We start from the raw sequence: 17,725 nt of genomic DNA, 5'->3' as shown, positions 1-17,725 counted from the left end.
CCAGGCTGGAGTGCAGTGGCGCGATCTCGGCTCACTGCAACCTCTGCCCCCGGGATTCAAGCGATTCTCCTGTCTCAGCCTCCCAAGTAGCTGGGATTACAGGCACCTGCCACCGCGCCCAGCTAATTTTTATATATTAGTAGAGACGGGGTTTCACCATCTTGGCCAGGCTGGTCTTGAATCCCTGACCTCGTGATCCGCCCTCCTTGGCCTCCCAAAGTGCTGGGATTACAGGCGTGAGCCACCACGCCCCACTGACTCTTGCTTTCTTGTAAGTTATTTTCCCTGCCCAGTCTCTTCCCCGTTGGCCTCATAATGTCTCTGGTCCTTCTGAACTCAGCACAGATGCTGTCTTTCTGGGACTCTGCTGAGCCTATGCAGCTCTTCTGTGCACCCTCGCAGCCTCTCAGTAAAGCAATACCTACGTCTAAATTGAGTCCTCCATCATCTGCCTCTCCCACTAGTGTTTCCCGTTCCTTGAAGGAAGGTGCTGCATCTTCTTCACTATTGTATCTCCAGCCTGGTGCCTGGAGGCACCCCGGAAATGGTTGCTCAATGAATACACACTCAATGTGGTAACTTTTCAGTTCCTGGAATATTTCAGGCCTCTTCTCACTTCAGAACTTCTGCACTTGACTTTTCCCTATGTCAGCCCAGTTTTTCCCTGTCTTTTTGTGTAATTGGCCCCTTCTAATTCTTAAAGATTCAGCTGAAATTTCACTGTGCTGGAGAAGTTTACTAACCACACTATCTGCTGACCTCTTTCACAACACTAAGCACTGGTTCTTATTATCTTCTATTTGTTTACTTGTTAATTGTATGACACCTCCCAATCCTCTTGCTAAAATATAACCTACACGAGAATCAAAACAGTATCTGTTTTATTATTCACTGTATCCACAACAGTTAGAAGATGGCTGACATATGATACTTGTTTAAAAAATCCTTGATGAATAAATTAATGAAAGCAATTGATGTTAACTAGCGAAGGGAACTGTTTCTAAGGAGGAATGGGAGAGGTTTGCGCATGTTCATAAAGCAAGGGGAAACCTTGAAAGTGGACAGGTGAAAATATAAGTTAGGGCCGGGTGCGGTAGCTCACGCCTGTAATCCCCATCACTTTGGGAGGCCGAGGCGGGCGGATCATGAGGTCAGTAGTTCGAGACCAGCCTGGCCAACATGGTGAAACCCCGTTTCTACTAAAAATACAAAAATCAGCAGGAAGTGGTGGCACGCGCCTATAATCCCAGCTACTCAGGAGGCTGCGGCAGGATGATTGCTTGAAGCCGGGAGGCAGAGGTTGCAGTGAGCAGAGACTGCGCCGCTGCACTCCAGCCTGGATGACACAAGACTATGTCTCAAAAAAAAAAAAAAAAAGAAAAAAGAAAAAAAGAAAATATAAGTTAGCTGCTGGAGATTCTCAAGAACACAAAAGGTCATGAAGATAGGGCTATGTGTTGACAACTGAATCTGAAAAGTGAAAACAAAACCAAAAGCTAGGGCTCTTCCCATTTGGAAACTGGACAAAAGAAGGTAAGGTCAGTGTAGCAGATACCGTTTTTGCTCCATCCAGCTCTCTTTGGTCCCCCGAGGACTTGCACAAGGGGTCCCTGAGCATGGTAGTTACAGTGGCAAAGATGGATGTGACAGATACATGGGCCAAGAGCATGGGCTCCAGTTTGCCAGATCTGCCTAGATGCTCTCAGTGCCAAAAATGAGAGAGACCTGCAGCAAGCCCTAGGTACGGCACCATCCCTTAAGGAGACAAACCATTAGTGCTAAGTTAATTCCATGGGACGCCTTCCACCTTGAAGAGAGCAGTAATTTGTCTTTATTCTGATATATATTCTGGGTATGGGGTCGCCATCCCTGCCTGCACTGCTTCACTCAGTATCATTAACTGAAGGTTTAAAGAGTCATTTTCCAACATAGGGTCTCACATTAAATCTCCATGAACCACAGGATCCACTTCACATGTGTTAGAAATGCTTGTTCCCTGGTGCCATAAAGAAATAGCACTTGAACATAAATTTAATTTCCTCAGCAAGGCCATTTTTACTTTACTTTCTGGTACACTCACCAGCAGTTTTGCCACGTGAGGACACCGAACAAAGGAGACAGGGTCATTTATAACCTGACGTGTCCACCTTACTGCTGTGTCCGGTTTCCATTGGCTGGAATGGGACCTCACATTCTGTATTTGTCCTGATTGGCTAGCAACTTAGAACTTTTTAAAAGAGGCAAAGGCAGAGGAGAACAAAGGAAGGAGGAAGTAACTTGTGGAATGCTGAGAAAGGTAAAAACACCTTCAAATAAGGAAGAGGAACAGGCTATGACCTAATGCTTGCATGGACCAGTATAAGCATGCCAGGGCAAATATTTAGGCTAAACTGTGGGAGTTAAGAACATAAAGTACATTGATTTCTTTATCACGGCTAGCAGATATTTAAGAATGTTAGCACAGGTCTTTGAATAAATTTTGCTTCTAACAGAAGTTACTATTTATTCCTAATTAGTTGGGGAGGAAAGTCTTTGAAGAGGAATCTCTACTTTTTACACATGGAATGAGGTTTGACAATGGGCATGTTGCCATGAGATCCACTGGTCCTATCAAAAACCATATTATCCCAATAAGTTGTCAGCCTGACAGAACATTGGAATGGCCCCTGAGAGGCTCAGTAAAGATGCCAACGGTGTGCCATCCCATGTGGTTGGGGCAAGATGTGGTATACATTGAACCAAGAGCAATTACAGGGTGCTGTGTCCCCAGTAGCAAGAATATACAATCCAGAAATCAAGGAGTAGAAGTAATCTCATCATTTTCACTTCCAGAACTTACTTGGGGTTTTTGTGCATCCATTTCTAAAATTTTAAGGTCTATTGTATTAGAAGATGTGGCCTTCAGGGATGGAATGCTTCCAGTAGGAGAAACAGTAAGGGTTCCACTGAACCTAAAGTTACACTGTAGCCTGGTTAATTTGAGCCTCCATGCTGATAGACCAGCAGCAAAGAAAGCATTTACTCTACTGGCATGAGTAACTGATGTTGGTTATGAAAATCCAGAGAGGCTGATGCATAAAGGCACAGGGATGACTATACTTGGAACTCAAGAGATAGATTCTGTGGGGATACTTCTAGTTGTTTCCATGTCTGCTGATGACAATGAAAGAACAATTGTACCAACCAGGCCTGACAACAGGGGAAACTCTCTAGAAGCTCATACCCTTCAGGGATCAAAGTCTGGGTCACACCTGATACACCAACTAAGACCAGCAAAAAGTCACCAAAAGTGAGAAGAGTCAAACACAGGTGGCAGAAGAGGCAGTCGACGAGTATTAATTATGGCCTCAGATCCAACTGCAGCATCAGGATATTGGCCCATCCCACTAACCTCCCTGTTATAGGTCTTCTTGGGTTTGCAAGTGGCCACCAGTTTGAAGACTCAGTGACAGAACAGAAAGGAATTATTCTGGGGCACAAGTGGATCAGAAGGCTGCACGGTGGACTCCAACAAAGTCCAGGGCCCTCACCATGTTTCTTCCTGTCTGATGGTTTCTTGCCTCTCTCTGCCTGAGAACATAGTCTGGCTGCAGAATATGCTCCACTTGCATACAGGAGAGGCCTGCAGTGATGGAGAATTAATGTCCCCAGGAATGACCCCTGACCAATGAAAAATGGGAACTATGGATCAATACCCCAACTATCTCACTGCTCAGTGGGGGGATTGGGAAGCATGGTCCACACAGTCTCTTACAGGACTGCCCAGTAGCCCACAGCACAGCGGCCTCTAATGCTCCCTTTGCTCGCTTTCCTTTCTTCTCACCCTTGCTTCTCCAGGCCATCACAGTGACTCTTGGTGTCACCTCCCATAGAAAACTTGCACTCAAAGCCTTATATTGGAATTAGCTTCTGGGCAAGCCCACATTTTATTCATTTCCTGGGGCTACTGTAATAAATTACACAACCTGGGTGGTTTGAAACAATAGAAATAGGTTATTTTACAGTTTTGGAGAGTTTGCAATCAGTCTGGGCTGAAAGCAAGACGTTGGCAGAGCCACGCTCCCTCCAGAGGCTCTAGGGAGATTCTGCTCCTTGCCTCTTCCAGCTAGCGTGGTAGTAACAGTGGCAAACATGGATACAATAGGTATGTGGGTCAACAGCGTGGTTCCAATTCACCAGATCTGCCTGGATGCTGTCAGTGCCAAAAATGAGAGATCTGCAGCAAGCCCTAGGTACAGCACCATCTCTTAAGGAGACAAACCATTAGCACTAAATTAGCACTGTAGCCACTAATGGAGTTACTACAGTGCTGGCTGCTGGCATTTCTTGGCTTGTGGTTGCATCATTCCAGTCTTTGCATTCATCACATGGTTCCCTTCTCTGTGTCTGAGTGTCAAATCTCTCTCTACCTTATAAGGAAACTTGTGAGGACATGCAGGGCCCACTGTGATAATACAGGATGATCTCCTTATCTTAAAATCTTTAACTTAATCATATTTGCAAAGACCCTTTTGTTCAAATAAGGTAACATTTACAGGTCCTGGGGATTAGACTTGCTCTCTGGGGGGCTGTGGTGGGGTAGGGGAGGGGAGATTATTCTACCCAACACACAAACTAAGACAGATGGACATAGATGTAGATAAAAGTTATGCATGGGGTAGCTTGGCAGTATGAGTTTACATCAGCTGTAGCAGTAGATATATTGGTGCCAGACTGTATAGACCTTGAATGTCAGACCAAAAAGACTGCCCTATACTCTTTAGATATTACGGAGTACAGTATATCACAGCGAGCATTATCTTCCTAAATTTATACTTGAGAAAATAGGTTGACAGAGGTCAAGTAACTTAAAGTTTATGAAATTCACATGTGGTGGGTTGGAATCCGAAGCAAGGTCTATTTGGTTCATAAGCAATGCTTTTTTCCACTTTACCACACTGCCTACTTAAGTAGGTTAGAAGGGGATGAATACTTATTAAAAAGCTCCCTTATTAACATAATTCTGGCTGTGGAAAACAGGCAGGATTCAAAGAGAGAGAAAGTAGAGGCAGGAAACATATCCTGAAGTGGTCCCTGCTGGGAAAGACCTCCACTTGCCTTGGGGCTCCTGTGAAGTGTCTTGGTCTGGATGAGAGTAGATGTGCATATGCAGTGTGCTATGGTCATTATGAACTATTCTTTCATGCAATCTGCTGTGGTCATTATGAACTATTCTTCTGCAGATTTTTTTTTTTTTTTTGAGACAGAGTCTCGCTCTGTCAGTCAGGCTGGAGCGCAGTGGCACGATCTCAGCTCACTGCAACCTTTGCTTACCGGGCTCAGGCAATTCTCCTGCCTCAGCCTCCTGAGTAGCTGGGATTATAGGTCTGTGCCACCATGCCCGGCTAATTTTTGTATTTTTAGTAGAGATGGGGTTTCACCATGTTGGCCAGGCTGATCTTGAACTCCTGACCTCAGGTGATCTGCCTGCCTTGGTCTCCCAAAGTGCTGGGATTACAGGCGTGAGCCACAGCGCCCGGCCTCTTCTGCAGATTTTGTTGAAAGAAGTTAATTTGCAGAAAGAAATAGAAACACCACTAGAAGCAGCTCCAAAATTTTCTATTAACATTAGCTTTTAACTGTCAGATACAGTAAGTTCCTTTCCAAAGTTTTAATTTCTGACTTCGTTGTTCTTTGTCCTTGAGATCAACTTCTTTGTCCCTTCTCCTAAGCTACCTGCTCTGTAAACAACTTCTCCTGCCAGTCCCACTCTGTAACTCACATCGCTTCCTTATTTGGAAAGAGTCCTCTTTACTCCTGGCTACCATTCTGTAAACTGCTCCTCCCGCCGAAACTACCCTTCCTGCCAAAACTACCCTTCCCCCTTTGCTGCTGCACCCTGACATGCCCAAACATGCCTTGTACCGTAATAGACAGCCACTCCCTTCCCGCCTAATTAGCCATATTCAATTTTAAACAGTAGCCAGTCGGGTCAGTTTAGCTTGTGCGGTCCTACTCCAGCCAATGTGGACAGGACACAGAAGCAGGGACTAACCACACTGGGGATAAAAACCCCTTCCCTCCTTTGTTCGGTGTGCTCTCGCAGTGGCCAGAAGTGCAAGCAGCATCCTTCTGCAGAAGTAAATTTGCCTTACTGAGAAATCCTTCATTTGAGTGCTCATTTTCCTTGTGACTCTGAGCTCTTGTTTCTAACATAACTCTGGTGGTTGAATGTGCCTGTCACTCATTCACATTTTATAAATAAGTGGGGATTTATATTGAGATTTATACTCATATGCAGAAAATATTTTTTTTTCCCTCTGTAGGTGCTTACTTCAGCAAGAGACACACTGTTTTTTGTTTGAGAGAGAAAGTATATGTGTGTGAGAGTATATATGAGAACTTTACATGCATTTGAGAGCACAGTTGTGCATAATGATGTTTCAATCAACAATGAGTCACATGTACAATGATGGTCTTGTGGGATTATAATGGACCTGAAAAATTCCTGTCACCTAGAGATGTCATAGCCATTGTTATGTTGTAGCACAACATGTTACTCGTGTGTTTGTGATGATGCTGGTGTAAAGAAACCTACTGTACTGCCATCATAAAAAAATCTAGCACATATAATTATTTATTATACATAATAGTTGATAATGATAGTAAACAATTACGTTACTGGTTTATGTATTTATTAGGCTATACTTTTCATCATTATTTTAGAATGTACTTCTACTTATTAAAAAAGTTAACTGTAAACATTACTTAACTGTTAACTGTTTACCGTTAACTGTAACTGTAACTTAACTGTTAACGGTAAAAGCCTCAGGCAGGTCCTTCAGGAGGAATCTAGAAGAAGGCATTGTTATTACAGCTCCATGCATGTTATTGTCCCTGAAGACCTTCCAGTGGGACAAGATGTGGAGGTAGAAGACAGTGATATTAATGATCCTGACCTTGGGTAGGCCCAGGCTAATGTGTGTTTTTGTGTCTCAGTTTTTAACAAAACAGTTTAAAAATTAAAAATGTTTAAAACAGAAAAAACCTTATAGGATAAGGATATAAAGAAAGAAAATATTTTTGAACAGCTGTACAATGTGTTTGTGTTTTAAGCTAAGTCTTTTTAGAAAAGAGTCAAAAGTTAAAAAAATTAAAAAGTTTATAAAGTAAAACAGTTACAGTAAGCTAAGGTTAATTCATTATTGAAGAAAGAAAATTTTTAAATAAATGTAGTGCAGCCTAAGTGTATGGTGCTGATAAAGTCTACGAGAGTTTACAGTAATGTCCTAGACTTTCACACTCACTCACTGATTCACTGGAGCAAACATCCAGTTCTATAAGCTTTATTCATGGTAAGTGCCCTCCAAAGAAATATCTTTTTATTTTGTCGTCAATGTGGTATTATTACTGTACCTTTTCTATGTTTATAAATGTTGAGATACACAAACACTTACCATTGTGCTACAATTGCTTACAGTATACAGTTCAGTAACATGCCATACAGATTTGTAGCCTGGAGCAATAGTGAGTGCCATGTAGCGTAGATGTGTAGTAGGCTAGACCATCTAGGTTTGTGTAAGTACAGTCTGATGTTCGCACAAAGATGGAAATGCCTAATGACACATTTTCTGTCATTAAGCCACACATGACTGACTATGTGAGTGAAAGTACCTATGTGTGTTTGTACGTGTAAATATATATATATACACACACATAATAGTTTGTATGTATATGTAATACGTATTATATGTATATATAATAATTTGTTTATGTATAATAGTTTATATATAATGTGTATACTTTTTTTACTTAATGACAAAACATTAGCACAGAAATATCCCTGTTGGTCAGAGTCAGCCTCCTAGTAAACGTTCATCTACTTGAATAAAACCTCAGGGTCTAGAAGCATGCAAAAAGCCTCCATGTACCTGAAATAGTTTACAGAAAGACACTTCACCAAGCCACATTCTTCTTCTTTTAGCCCCCAGTCTTAGTGGCAATTATCCACAGTATATATTTTTGTAATATGCATAGCCCTGTGGTTTCCTGTTCCACAGAAAATTAGAAGTAGAAAGTTCAGCAAGAACACAGGGGAGCATTAGAAGTCATAAATGAAGAGCACAGGAGCTGCTTGATGTGGCCAGGTAAAATCAAGGACCAAGTTCACTCCATTACCACCCAGAAAGGGGAACATATTGTGATGATGATCCTGTGTAAATATGTGGTTAATGATGTTGAGTATCCTCTATTTAAGAAGCCAGAAAAGTGAATAACATATTTGAAATGCTATTTACATCATAATGGTTAAGTTGTTTAAAGCTTTATTTTTGAATAGATGAGCTTTAGTTAGAAAATCGGCTGGTGGGAAAGAACTTCTTTCCTAAAGCAAATAGGAGATTGCTACAGATAATGTTTCTCATCTAAGACGCTAAGTAGGTAGGTCAGAACACACAGGTTGCCACCCTGTACTTCCCATTTCACCCTGAATCCTTTCCAGTGACAGGAAAAGGGCATCTGTTAAGACTACATTCATGACGGCACAGGAAGAATAGAGGTGACATTGAGAGATCCTGAAATTAAAATGAATTTGGAAGATGGAAAGCAGATGGGATTAAATTGACAAAAACTGGGAAAACCACAGCCCAACATGTGCACAGAAAAAAAAAAAAAAACCTACTAGGAAGACAAGAGCAGTTGTAGAGAAACTCCAAGCTTAGTATTAACAATTACAGAGAGCAGAAGGAGGCCCTTTGGCAATGATCAGGGCAATTAAAGAGCCGTCTGCAGAACGCAGGGCTCCACTGCCAGTGACTCCCTCCTCAACTGAAGAGGAAACTCACACTGGCCACCTATCTGGTATTAACTCATCCAGTTCTTCATCCTTAGGCATAAACGGACATGCTTAAGGAAGGAAACCATTAAATTAAAAAGGAATTAAAAGAAAGAGACAGAACATTGACACTAGAGAAAACAGAAAATCCACAATAGAGAAATGAACTGCCAAGCTTTCTATTTAATATCCTCCAGAGGTTTCAAGATGACGTTGCCCCCTAAAACGAATAGGCTTCTATGGAAAAGAAACAGAGGACAAGCAATAGTTCTTAGGATTATGGAATTACAAAAATAGAGCACTTACTGGAAGGAATGAATAGAAGAACAGGCACAATAAAGGACAAATCAGTGATCTAAAACAGAGGTCAGAACATTTTTTTTCTGTGAAAGGCCAAATTTTAAATATTTTTGGTTTTCCAGGCTATGTTGTCTCTGTCACAACTACTCAATCTGCCAGGGTAGTAGGCAAGTAGTCACTGACAATATACAAAGGAGAAAGGTTTTATTTACAAAATACTATACAAACAAGAAAGGGTTTATTTGCAAAATTCACCTTTATTTACAAAAATAGGTGGTGGACTGGATTCGGCCCATGGACTGTAGTTTAGTGTAGTTTAGTGACCTGTGACCTAAAAGATAAAGTTAAGGAAATATTCCAAAACATAGAGCAAAAAGATAAAAAGATGGGGAAAGAGTTAAAAGACAGGAAAGCTCATTTCAAGAGTTCCAACATATCTAATATGGTTTCAGAAATAGAAAAAAATTAAATGGAGAAAATTATAAAGAAAAATAAACATTTATCATAGCTGAAGAGAAACATAGATTTTTTTTTTTACATAAAAAGAGCCACCCACCTATATTGTAAGAGAAATAATAATCCCTAAGCAATATAAATTGATAAGATGCATCTAGAATGTATCTTTTTTTTTTTTTTTTTTTGAGACATTCTCACTTTGTCGTCCAGGCCGGAGTGCAGTGGTGCCATCATGGCTCACAGCATTCTCCCACCTCATCCTCCTGAATAGCTGGGAACACAGGTGCATGCCACCATGCATGACTAATTTTTGTATTTTTTGTAGAGACAGTCTCACTATGTTATCCATGCTGGTCTCATACTTCTAGGCTCCCACAATCTTCCCATCATGGCCTCCCAAACTACTGGAATTACAGGCATGAGCTACCACACCCAGGCTAGAATGTATCTTTATGAAGTCTTAGAGCTATAGAGAATACAGCGATTTCGAAAAACTCCTAGAGGAAAAATAGATTACCTATGTAGAAATTAGAATTATGTTGTCATCGAAATTCTTATTGGCAAAACTGTATGTTAAAAAAAAATCTGGGCCGGGTGCAGTGGCTCACACCTGTAATCCCAGCACTTTGGGAGGCTGAGGCGGGTGGATCACAAGGTCAAGAGATCGAGACCAGCCTGGCCAACATGGTGAAACCCTGTCTCTACTAAAAATACAAAAATTACCTGGGCATGGTGGCAGGCACCTATAGTCCCAGCTACTCGGGAGGCTGAGGCAGGAGAACTGCTTGAACCTGGGACCAGAGGTTGCAGTGAGCCAAGATCGTGCCACTGTACTCCAGCCTGATGACAGAGTGAGATTCCATCTCAAGAAAAAAAAACAGTCAGGCGTGGTTGCTTCTGCCTGTAATTCCGGCACTTTTGAGGCCAAGGTGGTAGGATCACTTGAGCTCAGTAGGTTGAGGCTGCAGTGAGCTATGACTGCACCACTGCACTCCAGCCTAGGCAACAGATTTGGACCCTATCTCAAAAGAAAAAAATTCTGAGATGTTCCGAGGAAAAATTATTTTTAAACCAATTGTTTCATACCCAACCAAAGAGCATTCAAATGGTAGGGCAATGATATAAAAGTATTTGTAAACATTCAAGAACTCAGAAACAGACCTTCTCTAGAATTAAGATTTGTTCAAAGATTATTTACTACCAAAAGACAATTAGATCTAAGAAAAAAATTACATAAAATATAGTTTAAATAATGGTGTGTAAAGTATCCAGGATAGTTTATAGGTAAGTTCAATAAAATACACGGTGATGCTGTCAAACCTTCAACTTTTTCTTAAGTTCAGGTTGCAATTTGCCTCTCTACCCCACCCCCCAACAGTTTTATGTCGTGTGTAGACATTGCGCCATTAAATCCACTAATAAGTCACTGTCAGATATATTACACACATGCTAGCACTTAAATCAGCATCTCTCTGTCCTGGATCCCCCAGGTGATATGGAGGTGATTCTGGCCTGAATAAGGTTTGATGCCTGAGGTGGGCTGAGAACGACTTCAAAGGTATGTTCACATCTTAATTCTGGAAGCCTGTAAATGTGACCTCATTTGGAAATAGGGTCTGTGCAGATATGCCTAAATTAAAGATCTTTAGGTAAGACAGTCTTCACAAGCATCTTTATAAGGGAGAGACAGACGCAAACAGAGGAGAAGGAGATGTGAAGATGGAGGCAGAGAAGGAAGTGCTAAGGAAGGCTGAGGAGGTGCAGCAATGTTGGCAACACCACAAGCTGGACATGGTGAACAGAGAACTCCCTTAGACCCTCAGGAGGGAGCCTGGCCCTGCTGGCACGCTAATCTCAGACCTGGCCTCCAGCACTCTGAGAGGAAAATTTTTGTTAACTTAACCAAATATGTAGTAATTTGTCTTCACAGCCACAGGAAACAAATACAATACCCTTTAACTGACACCACACATAAATACACACTCTCTACAGAACTGTGTTACTCCCCATCTCCGGCTTTGTTATGCCTGTACTTGGCTATGTTACTGCCCATCTCTGGCTATGTTACTCCCCCCATCTCTGGCTATGTTACTCCTCATATCTGCCTATGTTATTCCAACCATCTCTGGCTATGTTACTGCCCCATATCTAGCTATGTTACTCCCCCATATCTGGATATGTTACTCCCCCATATGTGGCTATGTTACTCCCCATATCTGGCTGTGTTACTCCTCCCATATTTAGCTAAGTTACTTGCCACCAATGGCTATCTTACTCCCCAATATCTGGCTATGTTACTTCCCCATATGTGGTTATGTTACTCTCTCCATGTCTGGCTATGTTACTCCCCATCTCTGACCACGTTACTACCTCTATATTTAGCTATGTTACTCTCGTCATATCTGAGTATGTTACTCATCATCTCTGGATGTTACTCCCCCATATGTGTCAGGGTCTCCCCATATCTGGTTATGTTACTTCCCACATACCTGGCTAAATTACTACTCCATATGTGGCTATGATACTCTCCCCATCTATGGCTATGTTTCTCCCCTCATATATGGCTATGTTATTCTCTGTATCTGGCTATGTCACTCCCCTCATATCTGGCTATGTTGCTCCATACATAGATGGCTGTCCTCATGTCTGCCTATGTTACTCCCCTCATATATGGCTACTCTCCCCATATGTGGCTGTGTTACTCTCCCCACATCTGGCTATGTTACTCCACTATTTGTGGCAATATTACTCTCCCCATATCTGGCTATGTTACTCCCCTCATATCTGGCTATGTTGTTCCCTTCATAGATGGCTATGTTACTCTCCCCATATCTGGCTATGTTATTCCCCATATGAAGCTATGTCACTTTCCCCATATTTGGCTAAGTTAATCCCCATCTCTGGCCATGTTACTCTCCCAAATGTGGCTATGTTAGTCTCACCGTATCTGGCTGTGTTACTCCCTCAAATGTGACTATGTTACTCTCTCCATAACTGGCTATGTTACTCCCTCATATGTGGCTATGTTACTCCCCCATATGAGGCTATGACAATCTCCACATCTCTGGCTATGTTACTCCCCCATATATACCTATGTTAGTCTCCCCATATTTGGCTATGTCACTCTCACCATATTTGGCTAAGTTACTCCACATCTCTGGCTATGTTACTTCCCCATATGTGGCTAGTTTACTCCCCTCATATACGGCTATGTTACTCTCCCATATGTGGCTATGTTACTTTTCCCATCCATGTCTATGTTACTCCCTTCATATATGGCAATGGTAATTCCACACATGTGGCTATGTTTTTCAATCCATATCTGACTGTGTTACTCCCCTCATATATGGCTATGTTACTCCCCCATATGTGGCTATGTTAGTCTACCCATCTCCGGGTATGTTACTCTCCCCATCTCTGGCTATGTTACTCTCCTCTCCTAATATCTAGCTATGTTACTTCCCCACATGTTGCCATGTTCCTGCCCCATATCTCGCTATGTTACTCCCCCCATATCTGGCTATGTTACTCCTCCATATCTAGCTATGTTACTTTCCGTCTCTGGTTATGTTACTCCCTCTATTTTTGGCTATGTTATGCGCCTCAATTCTGACTATGTTACTCCCCCCATATCTGGCTATGTGATTCACCCATATCTGACTATGTTTCTCCACCTATATCTGGCTATGTTATTCCCTATCTCTAGCTATGGTACTCCCCTCATATCTGCATGTAACTCCCCCATATGGCTCTGTTACTCTCCCCATATCTGGCTATGTTACTTACCAGTCTCTGGATATGTTACTCCCTCTATACTTGGGTCTTTTACTCCCCTCATATCTGGCTATGTTACTCTCCATCTCTAGATATGTTACTTCCCCTATATCTGGCTGTGTTACTCCCCCATATGTTATTATGTTACTCTCCCCATATCTGACTATGTTATCCCCCCCATATCTATGTTACTTCCCACTTCTGGCTACGTTAATCCCCCTAATGTGGCTATGTGAGTATCCCCATATCTGGCTATGTTATTCTCCCACATGTGGATTTGTTACTCCCCCACAGGGGGCTGTGTTACTGTCCCCATGTCAGACTATGTTACCCCCCATATGTGGCTATGTTAGTCTCCCAATATCTGGCTATGTTATTCCCCCATATATGGCTACGTTACTTTTCCATATGAGGCTATGTTACTCCCCCATAGATGACTGTGTTACTCTCCCCAGATCTGGCTATGTTACTCCCCCATATGTGGCTATGTTAATATCCCCATATCTGCCTATGTTATCACCTCATATATGGCTATGTTACTACACCATAGGAGGCTATGTTACTCTCCCCATAACTGGCTATGTTACTTCCCTCATATATGGCTATGTTAATCCCCCATATGAGGCTATGTTACTCGCCCCACATCTGGCTATGTTACTCTCCTCATATGTGCCTATGTTACTCCCCCATATGAAGCTATGCCACTCTCTCCATATCTGGCTAAGTACTCCCCATCTCTGGCTATGTTACTCCCCCATATGTGGCTATGTTAGTCTCCCAATATCTGGTTATGTTACTCCCCGTTATGTGCCTATGTTACTCCCCATCTCTGTTTATGTTACCCTCTCTGTATTTGGCTGTTATTCCCCCATATGTGACTATGTTACTCTCCCCATATGTGGCTATGTTGCTCCCTTCATATATGGCTATGTTACTCCCCCATATGTGGCTATGTTACTCTACCCATCTTTGCCTATGTTACTCCCATCATATCTAGCTATGGTACTTCCCCATATGTGGCTATGGTACTCTGCCCATATCTGGCAATGTTACTCCTCTCATATCTGGCTATGTTTCTCATCATCCTTGGTTATGTTACTCCCTGTATATTTGGCTATGTTATTCCCCCCATATCTGGCTATGTGACTCCCCTATATCTGGCTGTGTTACTCCCCCATTTCTGACTATGTTTTTGTACCTTTGGCTATGTTATTCCCCATCTCTAGCTATCTTACTCCCTTCATATCTGGCTATGTATCTCCCCCATATGTGGCTATGCTATTCTCCCCATATCTGGATATGTTACTTACCAATCTCTGGCCATGTTACTCCCTCTATAATTGGCTCTACTATTCCCCTCCTATCTGGCTAGGTTACTGCTCTCCATATGGCTACGTTACTCCCACATATGATGTTGTGTTACTCTCCCCATATCTGGCTATGTTATTCCCCTCATATCTGGCTATGTTACTCCCCCCCTGTATGAGGCTATGTTGCTCTCCCCATCTCTGGCTATGTTATTCCCTTCATATCTGACTATGTTACTCTCCCAATATGTGGCCCTGTTACTCTCCCCATGTTTGGCTGTTAAATCCCTTGTTTCTGGCTATGATAGTTCCCCATATGTGGCTATGTTACACTCCCCATATCTGGCTATGTTACTCCCCTCATACCTGGCTATGTTACTCCCCCATATGTGGCTATGTTATTCCCCTCTTATCTGGCTATGCTACGCCCCCACATGAAGCAACTGCACTCTCCACATATCTGGCAAAGTTACTCACCATCTCTGGCTATGTTATTGCCCCACATGTGGCTATGTTAGTATCCCCATATCTGGCTATGTTACTAGCCCATATGTGGCTATGTTACTTCACCTATATCTGGCTATGTTACTCCCCCCATATCTATGTTTCTCCACCTATATCTGGTAATGTTATTCCCCATCTCTAGCTGTGTTTCTCCCCTCATATCTAGCTATGTAATTCCCCCTTATATAGCTATGTTACCCTCCCTCTGTCTGGCTATGTTACTCCCAATCTCTGGCTATGTTACTTCCTCTATACTTGGCTATGTTACTCCCCTCTTATCTGGCTATGTTACTTTCCATTTCTAGCTATGTTACTTTCCCTATATCTGTCTACGTTACTCCCCCATATGTGGTTATGTTACTTTCCCCATATCTGGCTATGTTACCCACCCATATGTGACTGTGTTACCCTACCCATATCTGGCTATTTTATTCCCCTCATATCTGTGTATGTTACTCCCCTCATATATAGCTATGTTACTCCCCCATATGAGGCTATGACACTCTTACCATATCTGGCTGAGTTACTTCCCATCTCTGGCTATGTTACTCCCCAGTATGTGACTGTTAGTCTCCCCATATCTGGCTATGTAACTCCCCTCATGTATGGCTATGTTACTCCTTCATATGAGGCTATGTTACTCTCCCCATTTCTGGCTATGTTACTCCCCTCATATCTAGCTATTTTACTCCCCAATATATGGCTGTGCTACTCTCCCCATCTCTGGCTGTTTTACTCCCAATCTCTGGCTATGTTACTCCCTCTGTATGTAGCTATGTTACTCCCCTCTTATCTGGCTATATTACTCTCCATCCCTAGCTATGTTGGTTTACCTATATCTGGCTACGTTACTCCCCCATATGTGGCTATATTACTCTCCCCATATCTGGCTATGTTACTCCCCTCATATCCAGCTATGTTACTCTTTCATACGTGCCTATGTTACTCTCCCCATATCTGGTGCTTTTACTCCCCTCGTATATGGCTATGCTACTTTCCCATATGTGGCTGTTGCTCTCCCCATATCTGGCAAGGTTACTCCCCTCTTACATAGCTATGTTACTCCCTCATATGTGGCTATGTTAGTCTTCTCGTATCTTGCTGTGTCACTCCCCTTCTCTGGCTATGTTACTTTTCCTATGTCTGGCTACATTACTCCCCCTAAATCTGGCTACTATAGCTATGTTACTCCTCCCATATATGGTTATGTTACTCTCCCCATATCTGGCCATGTAACTTATCCAAATGTGGCTATGTTACTCCTCCATATGTGGCTATGTTACTCTTCCCATATCTGGCTATGCTACTCCCCATCTCTGGCTATGCTACTTTTCCATATGTGGCTATGATACTCTCCCTACATCTGGCTATGTTACGCTTCATTTCTGGTTATTTTACTTCCTCTCTATTTGGCTATGTTACTCCATCATATATGGCTATGCTGCTTCCTCATTACTGGCTATGTTTCTCCCCCATCTCTGGCTCTGTTAATTTCCATATATTTGGCTATGTCAGTCTCCCGTATGTGGTTATGTGACTCCCTCTATATCTGGCTATGTTACTCTCTGTATATTAGGCTGTTTCTCCCCTCGTATCTGGCTATCTTACTTCCCATCTCTAGCTATGTTACTTTCCTATATGTGGCTATATTACGCTCTCCATATCTTGCTACGTTACTCTCAATCTCTCGCTATGTTACTCCCTTGATATTTGGCTATGTTACTCCCCATCTCTGGCTATGTTACTTTCCTTATATCTGACTGTGTTACTCCCCTCATATCTGGCTATGTTTCTTCCCCTGTCTCTGGCTATGTTATTCCCCATCACTGACAATTTTACTTTCTCTATGTCTGGCTATGTTACTTGCCCATAAGTGATTATGTTACTACCCCCATATCTGGCTATGTTACTCCCCGTCTCTGGCTATGTTACTCTCTGTCGTTGGCTATGTTACTTTCTGTATATCTGACTATGTTATTCCCCCTATATCTGGCTATGTTAACCCCAGTCTATAGCTATGTTACTTTCCCTACACCTGGCTTTGTTACTCCTCCATATGTGATTATGTTACTCTCCCCTATCTCGCTATGTTACTCCCCCATACATGGCTATGTTCCTCTCCCCATCTCTGGTTATGTTACCCCCTGTCTCTGGTTGTTATTCCCGATATATTTGGCTGTGTTACTCCCCTCATATATGGCTATGTTACTTTCCTCATATCTAGCTATGTTATTTCCTATCTTTGGCTATGCTAGTTTCCTTATACCTGGCTATGTTACTCCCCCATATGTAGTTATGTGACTCCTGCCATATCTGGCTTTGTTATTCCCCATCTCTGGCTATGTTACTCTCTATATTTGGCTATGTTACTCTTCATCTCTGGCTATGTTACTCCCCCATATCTGGCTATGTTACTCTTCCCATATCTGGCTATGTTACTCTCCCCATATCTGGCTATGTTACTCCCTGTCTCTGGCTATGTTACTCCCCATATCTCACTATCACAGTGCTTCTAATATTTTAGATTCTAGAAGAGTAAGATTTCAAATGATAATTCTGGCAACTAACATTG

This window comes from Pongo abelii, chromosome 1 (assembly GCF_028885655.2).
Source record: "Pongo abelii isolate AG06213 chromosome 1, NHGRI_mPonAbe1-v2.0_pri, whole genome shotgun sequence".
Lineage (NCBI taxonomy): Eukaryota > Metazoa > Chordata > Mammalia > Primates > Hominidae > Pongo > Pongo abelii.
Note: the sequence above shows the minus strand (reverse complement) of the source record.